The following is a 19469-nucleotide window of genomic DNA, read 5'->3' on the forward strand; positions in this document are numbered from 1 at the left end:
GCAGAAAATTGCAACCCAGTTGAAAGACTGTACACCTTTCCTTGGTGTCAGGCCTTCTTCACGGCCATGGAGGTAGATCTAGGAAGTGGGAAACACCAGCCCAGGTGTTTTAATCATAGTATTTGTATAATGATGCCTTTGATAGCAAAGAACAGAGAACCTGACCCAAACTCTCTACAACAAAAATGGAAACATTATTGGCTCATGATCCTCAACAGTCCAGGGGTAGTGTGCTTTCAGGCTAGGCTTGATCCAGAGACTTGTGAAGCCTTCAGGATCTGGTTTCTTCTGTTGGGATTTTTTGACTGTGTCTCCTCTGTGTATCAGATTTGTCATTAGGCTCGCTCCCCTCATGGTAGTAGCAATGACAGATGAGATTCCTGACTTCCTCTCCTCACCACACAAATCAAAGGAAGAGACAATTTCTTGTGGCTTTTCAGGATGAAAATCTTCTTTTATGTTTGACAGGCACTACCTGCTATTGCCTAGAAGCTCAATTCATAATTACTTATAATACTCTTCTTGACATAATATCACCACATTAGAAACAAAGGGAAGGATTTATTCATTTATTTATTTTGTTTTTGGCCGTGTTGGGTCTTCGTTGCTGTGCTCAGGCTTTCTTTAGTTGCGGCGAGCGGGGGTTACTCTTCGATGCGGTGCGTGGGCTTCTCATTGCGGTGGCTTCTCTTGTTGCGGAGCACAGGCTCTAGGTGCTCAGGCTTCAGTAGCTGTGGCACACGGGCTCAGTAGTTGTGGTGCACGGGCTTAGTTGCTCCACGGCATGTGGGATCTTCCTGGACCAGGGATCAAACCCATGTCCCCTGCATTGGCAGGCGGATTCTTAACCACCATGCCACGAGGGAAGTCCAGGGAAGGATTTTTGAGGCACATATGTGTGTGTACATGGTATTTGGGCATACCAAACACATATGTACACAACGGGAAAACTGCTATTCCAGAAAAATAGCCGTTTGTTTACAATTTCGGATGACATTGTCTCCATTTCCTGTCTAAATGATTTGTGCCAATTTTTGCTTAAAGTCCTAATTGCTGTCTCCTTGAAGAAAGTATTTCAAATGTATTGCTTTTCATGAGTTACAACTGTTTTCTTTGTTCCATGTAGGAAAGGGTTGTGAAACAATTTATAACTAAATATTTCAGTTCGATGTTTGGATTCACTTGTGTAGGTCAAGTTTAATTAATGCCTAATAAAAATAAAAATACCAATTTCCCATCCAGAACTTTTTTTGTATCTCATAGAAATTAAATCACATAGCAATATAGTCACTTGAAATTTTCTCTGAGATGTTTTTGTCAGAGAAAATAAGCTAACAAGAATATGAAAACCCTCCATTTATAGTAAACCCTTGGTGAGGAGGTACTATTTATAAATATTTTCCATATGATGTGCTTGTATTTTTTGGTTCTGAGTACTATGTCTGTATTATTTCTTTTCTCTTGCTTTTTTTCTTATGAGTAAGGAGTTCCACTCTCTGTGCCCCTTTCTCCATGAGGAGAAAAGAAAGGAAGATCTATTTTATGAAACAAGTCATGGTAGCAGGTAATAAAATAAGGTTTTCCACAGGCTTATTTATTGCACTGTTTCTGCCCTCCTGTTCACTCATCTTCAGGTTCTGAAAAATGGATTTTATTGTTAACAGATCTGAAGAGACGGGACCGTAATAGTCAAAAGGACCATGGTCCAAATATAGAAAAACATTAAGGGTGAATATGCAGTGTGTCTGCAAACGCAGAGCCCTGTCCTTTTTATGGACTACTTATCACTAAGCAGATGTGACTATTTAAGGGTTTTCAAGGGTATCAGTGATTCCCTACAATTAAAAACACTAGTGATCCTAGTGTTTTTTTCATGTGTCCCCTCCCATTTACTAAACTAAAGGTTGATGCTTACTGTAGACTGTGCCAGGCACAGCTGAAATAATACTGTTTTTAGCTCCTGGGGTGAAGATGTTGCAGGGCCTGCACTAAGACGAGCCGTAAACCTCCCATCGCTGACGCATCTTCCCACCGCAGCCCAGCAGGACTCACGTGCCTACAGCCTTTCCAGCCTTTGCAGGTCCTTGTCAATGGAATCTCACTGTTGGGTGGATGCTAAAGTGATTTCTCATTAGTACATAAAATGAATATAAGTTTGTTGTTGGTAGATGTGTACAGAAGGTTTTGGCTGACCTTGCTTAACCATGGAGTAGTCACATTATTATGTAGAAAGCTTTCTGACGGGTTACTGTGTGTTGATAGAACTTGGTCAGGGCCGTCAGGGAAGTAGGAAGTATTAGTTAAGTCTCAGGCCTTTTCATTTCTTCTGTTTTTGTTTCTTTACCAACCAAACTGATTTGCCCATGAGTATCAACAACAATAATATCTACTATTTGGTGACTTAAAATTTTCATGGCACCAACTTTCACGTCCTCTCAATTTTTGACTCACCAACTGAGCGGTAGAAAAATGGGGCCGGCACCTTTATTATTCCCATTTTGTATACGAGGAAATTTAAGCTCAGCGAAGGTAAGGGAACCACACCCAAGGTCAGTCCATGGCGGAGGGGATCTTAAACCTATGTCTCCTGCCCACGAATCCTATACATGCTTTCTTAAAACTGGTTTATAGGATCTTCTGTGGTCCACGGAAGTAGCCTCGTGTTAGGAGACAGGAGGCCAGGTCGCTACTCACTGATTTGACTGTGTAATCTTTGAGAGATTGCTTTGAGAATTGCTTAACCTTTCTAAGCCTCAATTTCCACATGCTCTTCTCACAATATAAGGAAATTATGAGGATGAAATGATAAGCTGTGAAAAATAAAATAATGTACATACTCAAGGCATTATTAAAACATTTTCTTCTCTATATTGCTAGTTATCAATTAAAAGAAATATTATAATCTACTTGTACACCCATGTTAAAACCAGAGAGCAGATGCTGCAGTAAAATTAGTTCTGGCACCTAGTCCAAGGCCTTTAATGAAATCAGAGCAAGCCTGATAAATTAGACAATACGATAAAATAGTTAATTTTGTAATCTTCTTTGTGTTTTTATTTGCTTAATTGTTTTTGCTTATTTTTCTCTACTTTTGTTTGTTTTGATGAGAATCTGTGCTAATGAAGAATTCTTAATAAAATTTCTAAACAAATTATTTTCCCTTCAGTGATATATCAGGGAGAATGAAAGTGAGATTCCAAATAACATCAGTATATGTGGAGTCAATGAATAATGTGTGAATTAAGACCATTTGTAGGCCTGCAGGTTTTGGCAAACGGCTTTAAAGCTGAAACCAAAGCATATCTTTCAAATTTATTATAATTTTTTTCAGGGTGAATTATTGCTGGTTGCATTATTTAAATTGTGTTCCTCAGTCGTTTATATAAATGTGAAGAATATAGAAATCAAGCTAATATGCCCATATTGGATACTGGTCATTGTTGACTGAAACCCAAAATTATGAATCCAAACACACATTCTCCAGCATTTAGATTTATTTGAAAACAAAGAGCAAATTAAATCACATATGATTGGCTAATCAAATCCTCACTGAAAATGGCTTTTAGACTCTAATTCATTGTTTAAAATTTTAGTAACATTTATGATAGACGATGCTTTTATCTTTAAAGTAGAGGTTGATTTGAGACTTGAAATGCTTTCTGATCAAATGGATTCTAAACTTGTTAAAGTACATGTGTCCAAATCTGATTTTATACCCTATGGATGTTCAACAAATAAAAAACATTCATCCAACCCTTTCAATACTCTGCACAGGATCTGCGTGTAGGATCTGCCAGTGTAAGTTATCTGTGTCCAAGAATATGTCAGATGCATTTACCACGTCTGCTGCTGAGCCTTGACAGTAGCTGGAAATTTGACCATGTCTCAAAGATAATATAATTTGACCATATTATTTCCATATTATTCATATGCAATTCCTTAGAGAAGGAAAAGTAATTAATGTTTTTCTTGAGTTGTGTTATATGTACCTTTTCTGTTGTATTTATGAAATCCTTTCTCTTCTTGGAATCAATACAGTTGAAGCCTGAAGGAAAGAAAACTACTTGGGGAGTTTCCACATTACTTTTTATATACCTGGAACCAATTAGTTTTCACAGTTGTGCTGCCCAAACACTATTGAAATATACAAATAGATTCAATTTTGGAAACAGTTCCCAGCTACATTTATTATGTCTTTGTAATATTCCTCATTATTGAGGTTTGTATGTGTATAAATTAGTAAGTGTGAGCATGAGACAATAGAAAAGAAAGGTATGACTAGTATTTGAAGCTAGAAATGATGTTAATGATCAGAATACATGCCAACAAGGCCTAGATACTTCCTAGAGAAAGGCCCCAAATTTAGATGTTTGCTTTCTAGCAGCCAACCTAAAAAGTGACACTAAATAGGCTTAAAATGTAGTGTCTATAAATTCAGTTTTCAGCAAAAATAAAATTCTTCTAAATACTGATACCAGATAAATTCCTCTCATCTGTCTTCACTTTAAATAGACAATTAAAACTTGTAAATTGCACAGCTCCTTTTTAATTGCTAAATAAACTGGAATAGACACCTTGCCTTGTCCACAGTAGCAAGCAATGCATATTTTCATTACCATTGAATTGGAAACCAAAACGTGGCATAGAGTCATCATCAATTTTCTTTGATAAATTATTGATTAAAACACTGAAACAAATCATCTCAATCATTAACAATACCATAAAAATGAATATTCAGGCCATCAATAAATATTTCCTTAATGTTAATAGAATGAAGCACAGCATGACTTTTGCAATGTTCTGAACTATTGCAATGTTCTGCTTTAGGTGGTAATATAGAATTATGAGATATGATATCTGTAGTTATTGTATTCTCTTCCTCACAGGATTCCCCCTTAATCTTACTATCTTTTAAAAATTAATTTATTGAGTACCTACTGTGACAGACATCCAGTTACAACAACCCTGATTGGGAGGAATTACTGTTTTCATTTTCTGAGAGGAGAAAGAAGGATCCAAAAGGTTAAATAAATTGTCCAAGATTACACAGCTACAAGACATTAGAACTAGCACAGGGGTAGGAATTTCCTGAATCAAAATGCAGTATTATTTTCATTGCACATTTTCTTCCTCATCACAGCAGCTTTATGTACTTTTGTAAAACTGTGTTAAATTATTGTATTAGTCTGCTCAGTCTGCCATAACAAAATACGACCGACTGGATGGCTTAAACGACAAATTCATTTCTCACATTTTGTAGGCTTGAAGTCCAAGATCAAGGTGTCAGCAGGGTAGGTTTAATTCTGAGACCTTTTCTTGGCTTGTAGACAGCCACCATCTCACTGTGCGTTCACACATGACCTCTTCCTTGTGTGTATGCAGAGAGAAAAACTGAGAGAGAGCTTTCTGATGTCTCTTCTTATAAAGACACTTTAGTGTGGGAGGATATAAGCCCACTCTTGTGACCTCATTTAATCTTAACTACTTCCTTAAAAGCCACATCTTCAACTGTAGCCACACTGGGGACTAGGGCATCAGCACGTGAATTTGGGGGAGACATGAACATTCAGTCTCTAACAATTATCAATTAATGAGAAACTTTCACTAAGGAAGTGCAGTCAGGCATCCCTCACTCCTTCCTGTGCCCCTTGTGCATGATGATCTCAACCTAGACTCAGGGTCTTAAGTTAGCACCAAGGCAGCTTGACTGAGTCATGGTCATCCAGTGCAGTTGCCTCACATTCTAGTTTGGCTCTACACCCTGGTACCATTTGGAACTGGAGTGACCAAGGGCCCGGCAGTCTCTGAGAGCAGTTAGAACCCATAATAATAACAATGATAATATTTGCACAATTGCCACGTGCCAGACACTCTACTAATTGCTTTGGGTTCATTGAATTAGTGGGTCTCATTGAATTCTCACAATTAAATGAAGTTGATAGGTGATATTTGATACTATTACTTCCCTTTGTGCTAAGATTTTCATGGTCACATATCTAGTAGATGCTTAGTTCATGCTTTATTTGAACCTACACAGTCTGATTGCAGTGCCTTAAATACTACCCCATTCTGCCCTTCTAGTTAGCGAGTAGACCAGCATCTTGATAGTCAGTGAGGTAAATGTACGCTAAGACCGCAAAAGTAAAAATATTCATGATCAACGCCAAGTGATGACTTTTTATATCATGAGGGCCATTGATGTCAGCATTGCCTTAATCGTCTTGACCACCATTCAGGGCAGAGACAAAAGCTTGTGGCTGTGTTGCCTCCATGCTTCAAGTTCTAATCCAGGAACAATCTTTTCCCCTGGTTTTCAGTGACCTTCACATTTACATATTTGACATAAGTATACATAGAATCAGCTCAGACCTCACAGGTCTTTAGCAATTACAATGACCACTCCAATCAGTAAGGAGACAGGAAAGAAAGAGTGAGAAATTGGAGAGAACAAGTTAAATTAATATTTTATTGTTTACATCTTGGGTAAAGAGATTTAAGCCTAACTCTTAATTACTTACTTTAGTTACTGTGTTGAGATGAGATTCTTAACAAAAGGTAGAGTGATTGGATGTTTAAACTTATTATTTGGTTAAAAAAAAAATATATATATATATATATATATTTAACTTTTTTCCTACCTAAGCTTCTAAATAACAAATAACCTCTCTGCACCTTTCAACATTTGCAAAAAATTTCTCTTTGTGTTTGGTAGCTGAAAAGGTGCCAGAAATTCTAAAACTAACCCTTTTTGAGGTTTTGAGATGCTCAACTTTCCTGAAGTCCACTTAGGTCAGTCACTTAGTCCTGAGGGGTTTCCATGTCCTCAGTTGTTGCACATGGTGGTGGACTTACCAAGATCCCATCTGTGCTCGATGTCTGAGGGTTTATGAAGCTCTTTTTCAGTCGTTAAGCAAGAAGAGTGTTTTCTCAGGTGCTGGGCACACACACGTGGCATATTCACACTCATTCATTATTTCATTCATTTATTCATATTTATTTATTCATCCATTCACTCAACTGACAAATATCTATTGACTTCCTACTCTGCCAGCCAGTGTCCTATATCCTGTGGGACATTCAAATGACTTTTTTTAACCTTTAGTATATTTCATATGTGGTTGAATATATGTAGTTAATTCAATAAGGTAAGGAATCTGTATCCAGATATTAACTAACAGTGTGATCTTTTAAAATCTACAACATTTCTACAATCAGTATAGATAAGTTTTCATGTTTATAGTAGATCTCCACAGCTGTTCTTTTAAAGAAACAGTAAAAAAAAAAAAAAGAGTATATAAAGTTTTTTAAAATTGTTTTAAATCTACTATCCATAGATAGTGGCGTATATAGTTCATCATCTTCAGAGTTTTACTGAAAAATAAAAGATAAATTTATATATTTTATTGTATTATTTGATATAATTATGTTATTTAGGTATATTTATCAACTTAGATAAGTTTTACATATATCCTGGTGCAAAATATTCTTTTAAATAGCCTAATAAGAAATAGTATTCTTCCTAAGACTGTTAAATGCATTAATTACTCGGGAAAAATAGCTGTTTAAACTCATCAAGCCCCTCAGCAAGCTCTAGCTCCCTCACACCCATCAGATGACCAGCCTTCTACTTTTCTGAGCAGATTAAGAACATCTTAAGGGAAATTCTCAGTTTCTTTTCTCTCTATCTAAAAGGTCATCTTGCTTCATTATTCCTTCCTCTCCTCCAGTCTAAAACAGAAGTTTTCATTCTTTCTTCTGAAACTGATCCTTTAATTTATGCCTTTGAGCTCCCTTTTCTTTCCTACTTTTCCAAGAGTTTATTCCCTAATGATCTTATCACTTGTATCTTTTCCCCCTTAGCTTCAAGCCTTCTTTACCTTTTTTTTTTTTAATAAATTTATTTATTTTTATTTTTGGCTGCGTTGGGTCTTTGTTGCTGTGCGCGGGCTTTCTCTAGTTGTGGCGAGCGGGGGCTACTGTTCGCTGTGGTGCGCAGGCTTCTCACTGCGGTGGCCTCTCTTGTTGCAGAGCACGGGCTCTAGAGCGCAGGCTCAGTAGTTGTGGTGCACGGGCTTAGTTGCTCCGTGGCATGTGGGATCTTCCCGGACCAGGGCTTGAACCCATGTGCTCTGCATTGGCAGGTGGATTCTTAACCACTGCGCCACCAGGGAAACCCCAAGGCTTCTTTATCTTAAAACAAACTTCGTGGGCTTCCCTGGTGGCGCAGTGGTTGAGAATCTGCCTGCCAATGCAGGGGACACGGGTTCGAGCCCTGGTCTGGGAAGATCCCACATGCCGCGAAGCAACTAGGCCCGTGAGCCACAATTACTGAGCCTGCGCGTCTGGAGCCTGTGCTCTGCAACAAGAGGCCGCGATAGTGAGAGACCCGCGCACCGTGATGAAGAGGGGCCCCCACTTGCCGCAACAAGGAAGACCTAACACAGCCATAAATAAATAAATAAAATTAAAAAAAAAAAACAAACTTCGTCTCAATCTTGATTCTTTTTCAGGTAACACGTTTGTAGTTTGCCCAAGAAGGGATGGAAAGAGATGAGATATGTGTGAACTTTCTAAAATGTCTGATTGTGGCAGCCTCTGATGGCAATCACTGTCTACCAAATGAAGTTCCCTTATCATCTGTCACCACCTTTCCTTCTCAGCCCTCACTCCCATTACCTCAATATGCCAAATGTTCTAGTCACACCGGCTATTTCTTCAGCATCCCCTGCTCTTCTCTATTGCACAGTGATATGTTCATATTAAATGCCTTTCCTCTGCATCTCTACTTACCAAATCCTAGCATTCTTTTAAGACCTAAGAGAGTGCAGCATGCCCAGTCTCTTGTTTCTGTACTACCATAATATCATTTTATGCCTCTGTAGCTTTTACAACTTGTTGTTTATATGGTTTTCTCACACACTAGACAGCAAGCTCTTTGAAGGAAGGATTCTTGTCTTATTTATCTTTGAATTCCACATGTGTACATTATTTTGAATTCATACTTGGTGTCATTGAAATTGATATAAATTAATAGATGGATAACTGAGACAATAATATCTAGATGCAAACTCAAAGTAATATGAAATTTGATTTCCAATAATATTTTATTTCATTACATTAGTATATATAAGCTTTGGAAAAAATATCATTTGACTGAGTGAATGAGTCAGTAGATGAAATTCTGGAACTGTCTGACAGAGTTTGCCTATTAGGATATTATAAATACCTGCTTGAAACTTGAGCATTTTTCTAGCCTTAAACTTTGTAGGTGATGACATACTCCAAGATGAGGCTGAAAATATAAACGCCATCCAGAGTTTATCAAAGTGCCAGGGGAGTACCTGAATAACCACATAGCAGAGGTGATTATAAAGCTTTTCTGCTTACTTCATTTGGATGAAGCATGGCTTGCAATTGAACCACTTACCTCTGTTGAGTCCTACCTGGTTGTTCAAACCCTTCTTGAGCACATGCTTTCTTAAACTCTGTTAATAACTGATATTCAGATTATTTGTTGTTTTCTAACTTTATGTCCATTTCTAAACTCTTAAGGGTTGGTACCCTGTTGTTTATTTATTCCGTTGCCTCACCAATCCTTGGACAGTGTGTAATCAAGATTTGAGGTACCTCTACACTGGCACATGAGTCAATTTCCCCATTCCCTGTAAAGCTTTTCAAGAGAAGAGACAGAACTGATTCTTTCAGCAGCTCAGTTACTAACAGTGGATAGGGCCCATCTGATTAGGTTATATGAAATGCCATAGGCCTTGCCTTGATTTCTTTTCGAAGGATCTTTATTGTATTGTGGACCTAGGGGAGGGAGACTGAAAACAATTTTTTCATTACGTCTGAGAATCAGTTGTAGCATGAAATATTGGAATGCAATTCAAGTTTTCAGCTGTGCTTTCGTTACTTTTGGTATTATTTCCATTGATGTGGGAGGCTCTTCCCTAAGAGATGGATTTTCCTTCAGGCAAGGTCAGCCTGTTTTATGCATACTCAAGAATATAATGCATATTTTACCATTTGATTTCTTCATTCTCTTTGTTTACATACTCCACAGTTAACGCTGGCTTTTCTTTATGCTAATCTTGGCACGTCCAGGAGTAAAAGGGAATTGGAGAAAGAGTTATGACCTTATTTAAGTATACTGAAATAGTAACCAACTAGTAACCATAAGTGCCATAAAAGATAAAACTGGAGAAAACAATACCTTGGAGTTATGACTTTGTTATGTCATATTTCTCATTAGCGTATAGTAGTCAAATAGTCCTCCTTTGGTTTTATCCTCCAAATATCAAGTTAAAGAATAAATATTTAAGATAGCTCGGCAAGAAGGAGTTATTTACCTGCCATAATGTTATTAAGAGATAGAATAGAGGGAATTGAAAGGAAGGGAAAGAAAAATAAAAGTGAGAATATAAAAATAAAATGTAGCACACATGAGAAAACAAAAACAATTTTTTTTTAATTATACAAAACATCTAATTGGCCCTGTTCTTTTGCAAAAGCAAGTCAGCAAACACCATTCTGCAAGAGAAGTAGTACCTGTGGAGATGGGGTACCATATGTCTATAGGCCTTATAGGTGAAATTTTGATTTTATGAACTGAAGGGCTTACCTCCATTGACTGTGAATGAAAGAGCTGTCCTTGCTTTGGGAATAAAAATTGATAAACAGTTTAATGGGACATTGGTTTTTACCTACTGTTATTTTCCGTTCATTTGACTGATTAGCTTTAAGGTATGGATGATAAATGTCTTTGCTCATTCTAAGTTCAATTTTATTTATTCTTCATTTTTTTATTCCTTTATTCATTCAGTCAGTTTCTGCAATGGGGCCAGATTAATAAACTTTGAATAAGATAGTAATATGGATAGTGGAAAATAGTTGACTTGAAAGGTTGAAGACCTAAGCTATAGCCCAGACTCATTCATAACCACCTATGAGTCCTTAAGCAAGTATTTTAACTTATCTGGTTCTCAGCTTTTTTTCCCTATTATTTGGCTGATGGAGTCAATGATTTCTAAAATCTTTCACAATACTAAATACTCCCTGTATGATTTAGAATAAGCTCAACAAGTAATTGTGATAGAAGTGGATGGTTATATACTTGCTCCTAAAATAAGTTAGTCTGATGTCAAATATGCGGTCAGGAAAAAAAAAATCTCAGTTACAGCCCTGATCTTGGAAAACTTGACATGTGTTTAAGAACACACGTGGGGGAGAAGTTTGCATTGCCAATACCAGACAATCACAGTCCTGATGCAGAGTAAGGAGCAGAGAACACTATACGATCCTGAATCATCAAAGAAAGATTAAATTACGTTCAGGAGACTATAATTAACTCAAGGAGAAGGCTAATGTACTTTGGAAAATAATCACTAGCAGATGTTAAAACAAAAATTATTTCTTTGTGGTCTTTACCTAACCATACGGTTGTACTAACTAGAACATTCACCGTATTCCTAAGCTTCCCCATGAACCAACCTTTTACCACACTAAAATAAAGTATATGCAACTCAGGAGTGATAGTCTTATGTTTTTATTTCATCTGATAAATGTATTTATCTCTAAATCTAACACTGAGAACTGTGGGCTTTTGTATATTAGCGTACATAGTTTTCTTTAAAGACTTACTCAGTATCACTGCCTCTCTAAAACCTTTTCTACTTCTTTTGGTAGGGTTGGCCATTTCCTCGTTTCTGCTCCCCCTGTACTGTGTTTATATTTTTCTCAAAGCACCTAAAACACTTTGTTGCACTTATTTGTTCACAAATATTTCCCTTCTAGGCTCTGAGCTCTTAAATGTAGAGCTTGCCTTTTCCATTTTTGTATTTTGTAAACTTAGCTCATTTTCTGACAAATATGGACATTCTGTAAGTTTCTAAAAGTGTCATAAAATAGTCAGAAACCCTAGTTAAGGAGGCTTAAGTTATAATCACTAATTCACATGTACCTACTTTTTTGTGCTTTTAGTAGTTCTAATTTACACAGTGCTTTTATTTTGTATCTTTTCTGTGCTGAAGCACTGAGGACCTGCTGAGAAGTGGCAATAGACCAAAGGTAGCTCTAAGATCATTTTTAGGCAGTTTCCAGAACCGTAACCCTAAACAAAATGGCAGAGTAGGCGAATTTTGACTCAGTTTGCCCCACCCTCCTCTTGTGAAAACTCCTTTTTCCCAGACACACTTTTGACTTTTCAAAGCCTTCTACGTAGTTGTCCCAGCAATGAATTGCCCCGTGCTCCCAGATTAACACTCTTTCCCATTCCTACTTGTATCTCCTTAACCCTTTTTCATCTTCTTTACATTCCGAACTCAATCCCAACCTTTACCTTCATATCATAAATGTTTCTAAAGATCTGAGCTTATAATCATCATATTGATCAGGGTTTGTGTGTGTGTGTGTGTGTGTGTGTGTGTGTTTGTGTGTCTCTTCCCAGCCTATAACTGCCTTCTCTACCACCTCCTAAGTGGCTGTTACCTTGCCCCTCCAGATACTCCAGGTGGAACAATGACCCCATTTAGAGTCTTTTTCTGTAGCAGGGAAAAGTTGCCTCTTTTGGTACACTTTTGGTACACTTTGATAAAGTATATCTTGAGCGTGCATTTAACTTTCAGTACTCTCCTCCCATCTTTACCTAGTACTTTTGAATCCCTTCTACTCCCTTCTATAAAATAAAAGAAGTATCTCTTCTCTAGTATATGAAGAGTGGTGGTCATTCTTTTAAACGTTCCTTTTAACCAAGAAATATAAAGATCATATCTTGTTTGCAGGTCCTATTTGCCACTTTTTCCATAGAGTTGATGCCCATAATTATTACTTTTAATTGTGACAACTCTCATCTAAAGTGTAACTGGTATATCTTATTGGCTTTTCTACTGAAATTATGATCTAGTTTGTATGTGTTAAACTTCAGAAAAAGGAGTGATGAGAGGCACTGATATTTGCATGAGAAGTTTGCCAATAAAGCCTTAACCGTAGTAAACCATTAAACCATAACTAAATAATAATTTAGAAGAATAGAGAAATGAAATAATAAAGAATCTTACCAACAATGGATATTTTTTTAAAAATCTGTCTCTGCCTATCTATCTATCTATCTACCTACTTATCTAATCATAGCTCAACATGACCTTTGCTTAGCTTAGTAATAATAACCTGTAAGCATCCAAGAATAAATATCTAATGCCAAGGATCTTTTTTCTAAAAATGGAAAGGCTGAGAAACAATAATGCTTAAACTTTCCAAGTGTTTGTTACAAATAGTAGATGGAGGATTGGAAAATATTTTAAAGGCACTCTCCTATAAACCTGCAGACAACAGAAAAATCAGTCTTTACTTTGTTAGTAAAGTGAAGGATAATTTTCACCTCATATTCAGGAATGAATTTTAAATGACTTGGGGATATTTAACAAGATCCGTTAACACAATTTTCTGAAAACTTGTTAATTTTATTGAATATTAAGGTTTCATTGCATAGTGATTTCTTATGAATCTAAAAACCTAAAAGTAAAGTTTAAAAAAATGAGAAGTCTCTCTTTCCTTTATTCCATTGTTTAAAAAGTGTGCTATGTGAACTGCTGATTTCTAGGAAACATAAGCATGAGTTGTAATACCAAATTCTCAAGAACTGTTTGAGGAAATATTTTTCTTTTATTTTGATGAAGAAACTGAGGCACAAAAACTCAATTAAAATGAATGCAAAAACAAATTTCTGAGATGATTATCTCTATGTCTTTATTTTAAGAGTAACAATAATTACCTCCCTTGTAGAGGCCACTACTAATTCAACTGCAACAAAATGATTTGTGCAAAATCCCCAAACTTGGTGTCACATCTTTCATGTTAATATCGTTTAGATCTTTGCTTTAAAATCACACTAATTACCTGGAAGTTTCTGTGAGGTAAAATATAAGTACAACATTACGACCACCGCTTTTTTGCTCTTCAAGGAAAAACCAATCATTGAAGAGGTCATGCATAGCAATCCAGACAACAGAAACAATTTTCAAATCCTCTTAGTGAGTGAAAAGAGGGATCTTCTGTAATCTAAAATTCCAGATATATGTGCGTATCATGAGACAACTATTTTCTGTTTCCAGGAGCCATAGTCCTGGAGATTAAGACTGGAAAAGTAGAGTCAGAACTGGGAACACTGTCCCTGACACAGCTTGTCTGGAGGACCTACGTGCTCTCTTTTGCCTGTGGAAGCTGTTGGTAGGAATGATGATTTCTGGGTTAGGGAATGGTTGGGTGCTTGTCTATAGTTGCAACACAGCTGGAAGGAGTGGGTGTCAGTGCTAGCCTTCTGAGGATTAAGTTCTCCTTTTCTCTTTTAACTCTTAGTTCAATGACTGTGGGATTGCCAATCACAGGTAGTCACTGAATACTGCAAGTTGTTGTTCCCTATAAATAGCTGTATCTATAGAATCTTGGTCCATTTATGTCTTGGGTGAATTCTGTTCAGAGTGCAAAATAGCTCAGTGATTTATTCTTTTTTATCTGAGAGATGCCATGCTTTACTTTAGTTTAGGTCATGTTGCCAACGTACAGTTTTGTTTTGTTTTTTTAGCATTTTAACTTGATTGTTTTTTCAGAAGAGGTGCTCTTTGGTTTGTGAATATGGATGTGGTTAATCATCATATATATATATATATATATATATATATATATATATATATATATATATATATGAAGGACCCCACCACTATTCTCTCAGTGTTTAATCAATCATGTTCTTTGGCTTTGATGAAGCTTTCAATTTTGAGAATGGTAGAGCTTGTCAGGAGTCATTTAAGTGCCAGCAAATGGTTGATTTGAGGCAAGAAGAACAAAGTTAAAAAAGAAAATAAATCTAGCATTCGCTTAATAATTTGCCCTTTGCAGCAACAGAATCTTATCTGACCACCCACATTCATCTGGCTGCTGACGTGGTTCTTGCTTCAATTGCAGAAGCTATTTTTGCACCTTTTGTGTCTTTTGAGGAACCGAGTGGGCCTACTTGCTTATAATGATTCATGTTGCAAAGGGCACAGGGTGTCCTGAAGTGCTACTGCAGTGATGTGCAGAAAGGAGGAGAAAATTAAAGCTAACTGCTTCCTGTAAGCATTTTGAACGTTCACATGACATGGTAGTAGATTAAGGCACATTTTAACTGTCCTGTCTTGATGCTTTAGTCCTTCCTATGAAACACAACTCGTCTGGAAGAAAGAGCAATGTTTTTAAAAATGAACAAATATACAATAGATATCTGCAGATATGTAGTAATATTTTTATATGGGCCTTTTTTACCAGGAGATAAACCATCTTAAGATGGTTGACTTATTAATCTATTTGGATTAAGTAGTTTGACTGACCTTCTATGCTTTTTTTTTTTTTTTTTTTTGGATCAGACTTGAATAAATTAATTCTAAGTATGAGAAAGTTCCTTTCTTTGTTACTTTCCAGAGTTTGTTATGTCTCAGGATTTTACTTTGGTTGGTTTTGGCTTCCTATTTTAGAAATTAATTTTAGCACAGAACATAACATTACTGAAATAAACTATAGAAAAGAATTTTCTATGAGGTTCTTCATCCTGTGGAGTTTAGTTGCTGATGCACCAAAAGAAGTTTTGTGGGAATCTCAGCTTTAAGACAGAATTGTATTGTGGATTGCAGTGGCATAATTTCTAGTTCCAATACATCGTTTTAACTCCAGCATTATTTTCCAAATTGCTTCCACGTTTGCTGTTATAGACAATTCTCTTATAATGCAAGTACTTATTCAAAAGATTTAAACTATGTGAAAAGAAAGGAAATTTTTTCTTGAAAGAAAAAGTCTTCTCGAGAGATCCAGTTCCAGATTTTCTTTTCTCAAGGAAGGCATTTCTATGAGTGAAGAATAAGCATGTCTGTTAAATTCACTACAGGTGTCATCATTTAAAAAATCTTCTTGTTCATCTTTTAGATTCCCGGAAGTTGTGCATGAGTTCCTGTGGAGAGAGTTGGCATCGTGGATAGCAAAGACGGTTATGATGCAGTTTTTTGATATGAGGATAACAGGTTAATAACTAAAATTTATTGTTTTATTCTACTGTTTTTACATTGAACTTGAAAAGCAGTTTTAACTTACTGCACACCAGTATGTGAATTGACTTTGTCTTCCAGTCTGGGAAGAAACAATGTATATGCTATTTGGAGAGAAATACAGTGAAGGTTTTGTTTTGTTTTTCATAATAGTCCAGTTTTAATTATAATTTGCTTAATTGAGATAACCTCATTTAAGAGAATTTCTTTCTGGCACAGTTTACTTGCATGCAAAATTCTATGTAGTAAATCCTAATAACGTTTGTTATAGAATGGGAACACATTGCACCAGAAGAGCAAAATCACACTTGTAAAAAAATTGCCAAGAAAAATTTATGACAAAATATTAAAATTAGCATGCTATAGTCAAAATAAGTCATAAATACTCTGAACAGATATGCAAACTGTACAACTATCTGCACTCATTGTAGCCAACATGGAAAAAATATAGTTCAGTTTTCCATTAGGATTTAAATGTCAAATTAGATTTTAATGTATGCCCAATTAGAGGGTGATCATCACAGTCTCTTTACTTTTATCCAAAAGTTCTCTGAATTGCTTGGCAGGGTTTTGTATCGTATACAGTATCCTCCTCATATTGGCGACTTGCTCCGTTTAGGGAGAACTAAGGTTGTTATGGGAGTTTTTACTAATAAAAGAAGCATTTATAATGAATTTGGCTCTCAGGAAGGTGCCTTTTTTTAATCATCCTGTGGAAATAAGTCAGTATTCAGTTGGACTCTGGCACTGGTCATGGTTTTTCGGTAGATCCTTGTTTCCTTCATCTGGTACTCACATGTGGTAGTGACTTGCGGGTCCGTCAGCATTAAAGCAACGGTGCTCCGAGATGCTCATGTATTTCCTAAAATATTTTGTAGTTGATCTATGGCATTTTGAAAGCAAATATATGGAAATGGCCTCTAAATTTTTGTCTAGTAATTGCTATCAGAAGACATATGTTTTGTTTACACGTGTAATACCACCAAATTCTCAACCACAAAAACCCAAATAACCATTTTAATTTGTTTGAAATGTTTTATTATTAAAACATTGGAAGCAGAGAAGTAGTGTTTGTTGCCCATCATTTTATACCATTATTATCTAGGATGTTATTATTTAATGCTCACTTGACTTTTGCCACCACTCAAGTAATGATTAATTTCCTGAGGTAAAGTTTTTTTTCTGAGATAGTGTTTTTCTAAGCAAAAGATCCCAGATTGACAGCCCTGGATACTGTAGGCCTTTATTCATCTGCAGAGCTAGGCTGCCCTTCTGCCAATCCCACCCAGCTGTTATCCTGAAGAGACCTCTGTGGAGGTCTATACGGGAGGCTGTTTCTGTGCCTTTCCTTTCAGGGCCTGTCTGAGGAAATTATTTAACTGGGTGCCAGATTTATTTGAGTGGGACTGAAGCGTGGCCAAGGGAGTGGGCACACTTTTAGAAAAATGGCAACTCTTCCAAGTAATATCATTTTCTTTTCTTCTGCTCAATTCCCTTATTTCCATTACCACTGAAATAGCCACGCAGAGGGCAGTGTCTTTTTCAATATTACCCCCTCTGAAAAATGCACTGAGCCTGCTAGACAATGCCTGCCTTTCTTTACCAACCGAAGGACTCCTATGGGCTGGGGCACCATCCACAGGAAAGCCAAAAGTCATATCCTCTTGCAAAATATCCTACTCCTTTCAGAGCACTCAAAGGCATTAGGGAAAATTTTAAATGTCAATGTGAAGCTGTGTTTGGAATACCGTTCCTTTGTTGGCAATGGATGCCAAAAATGAATTTGCGCGGGTTTGGTTACCATATAAAGAAATCTCAGAGAATGAAATGATAACTGGCTGTTTTCTTTTCATATGAGGATTGCTCAAATATTGCATTTTTAGACATATCAATTGGGAAAACCAGAGATTTACTTATAACACACAGTTAGAGAATATGAAAAATGAAATGAGTCTACACAATCATAGAGAAGTAATGTAGCTATAATTAACCACATTACTATGGATCTTTATAGCTCCAAGTAGATCTTTATTGAGAAAATTTTGGTAAAATTGCAGGTATATACAATAATACATTTGATGGTTTATAATAATATTCTGAGATCCAAGGAAAATATTTCCCTATCTTATAAGCATTTTCATACATTTAAGTAATACAGCACAAGCTCAGGAATTTACGCCATTGTTGGTAGAGTAAGATGGCTAAGTAAAAGTATCACCTAGCAAAAAAAGACAAATGTCATTATCAAACTTTGGCTTAAACTTTGAAAGCCTTATGGATTTTCAAGTGAATTTTTTTCCCTAAGTGTAAGTTGAGGAGATCAGCAAAGAGACTTTGAACACTAGACAGACATGCCATGCCCAGGAATAGATCTATGGTGCAAACAGTCTGCATTGCAGAATTTTTTTCAGTTTCCAAGATAAAGCAACTGAAGACAAGAGATTAATGAAAAGAGTCCATGTTCTTATTGGTTCATGAATATGATCAATAAGTTCCCAAAGGACCCATCACTCCTGTTTTCTCCGATCTACCTTTCTATACGCCTCAGAAACTCCAAGAAGGAGAGTGATTTTATGGATAGCAGTTAGTTGAAGGCTGTCCAAGGATGGTGTTGGAGAGAATATTATATGCTCAGATATGTTTACAATCTCATGTAAAGAGATCACGTGAAATAGGAGTGATTTCCAATTCCCGAGTAATATTCTTAATTAAGCCTTTCACTGAAGTGAAGTTAGACACTGTAGTTCAGAGGAATGTAGACCAGAGGTGTCCCCAGTACTTCTGGGATCTCCAGCTCAGACAGAAGGACAGAAGCTCTTCCCTGAACAGCAGTAGGGAGCCTGGCACCGGGTTTATCTAATTTCATGATGAAATGGTAGGACATCTTAGGCAGGTTTGTCATAGAAATTTAAAAGGAGGAGGTTTTCCTGACCAAAGCTATTTGCATAATTGTCATTTTTTACTGGGATCAAAGCTGTGAATTTTTAAAACATTTTCTGATAATAAATGCTATTGGGATACAGGACGGCCTTCTGTTAAGATCAGCAAAATTGATTTTTTAAAAATAAAATAGTAGGTGTGACTTTTTTGATGAGTCCTTTTCTAAAATTTACACCCATCAGAAATTAAATAACTATTCTAGATAATTTTTGTTCTGACCATTAATTATCTACTTTTGAATTTTATGTAAATCATTCTTCTTCATCTCTGGTCTGTTCTTTAATAGCAAAATATTATTGCTTTTGCTTGAAGTTTGTTTGGTGATTCTCTTTTTATGATATGTCCTTAGTGAATAAGAATTGTATATGTCTGGTTCAGGGTGTAATAATTTTAATTTTTTACTATAAACCATAAAAATTAAATCTGATTTAAAAAGTTATTGCTTCGTTGCTAAATGAA

General features: G+C 36.3%; 1 protein-coding gene and 1 long non-coding RNA gene across 6 annotated transcripts in view; one reads left to right on the forward strand and one right to left on the reverse strand.

The window, feature by feature from the left end:
• LOC309634953 overlaps nt 1-19469 on the reverse strand; it is a 738917-nt gene that overhangs the window by 564407 nt on the left and 155041 nt on the right. The gene's annotated exons all lie outside the window — the stretch shown is intronic.
• The window catches only part of HIVEP2 (HIVEP zinc finger 2), a 193250-nt gene that overhangs the window by 142934 nt on the left and 30847 nt on the right, over nt 1-19469 (forward strand). For all 5 annotated transcript variants that reach the window (XM_082405420.1, XM_082405422.1, XM_082405421.1 and 2 more), the window contains one exon: nt 15952-16046. The gene's annotated coding sequence lies outside the window, so the exon portion shown is untranslated. The remainder of the gene's footprint in view (nt 1-15951; nt 16047-19469) is intronic.

Source organism: Balaenoptera borealis (genome assembly GCF_965194805.1).
Source record: "Balaenoptera borealis genome assembly, chromosome: 9".
Taxonomy (NCBI): domain Eukaryota; kingdom Metazoa; phylum Chordata; class Mammalia; order Artiodactyla; family Balaenopteridae; genus Balaenoptera; species Balaenoptera borealis.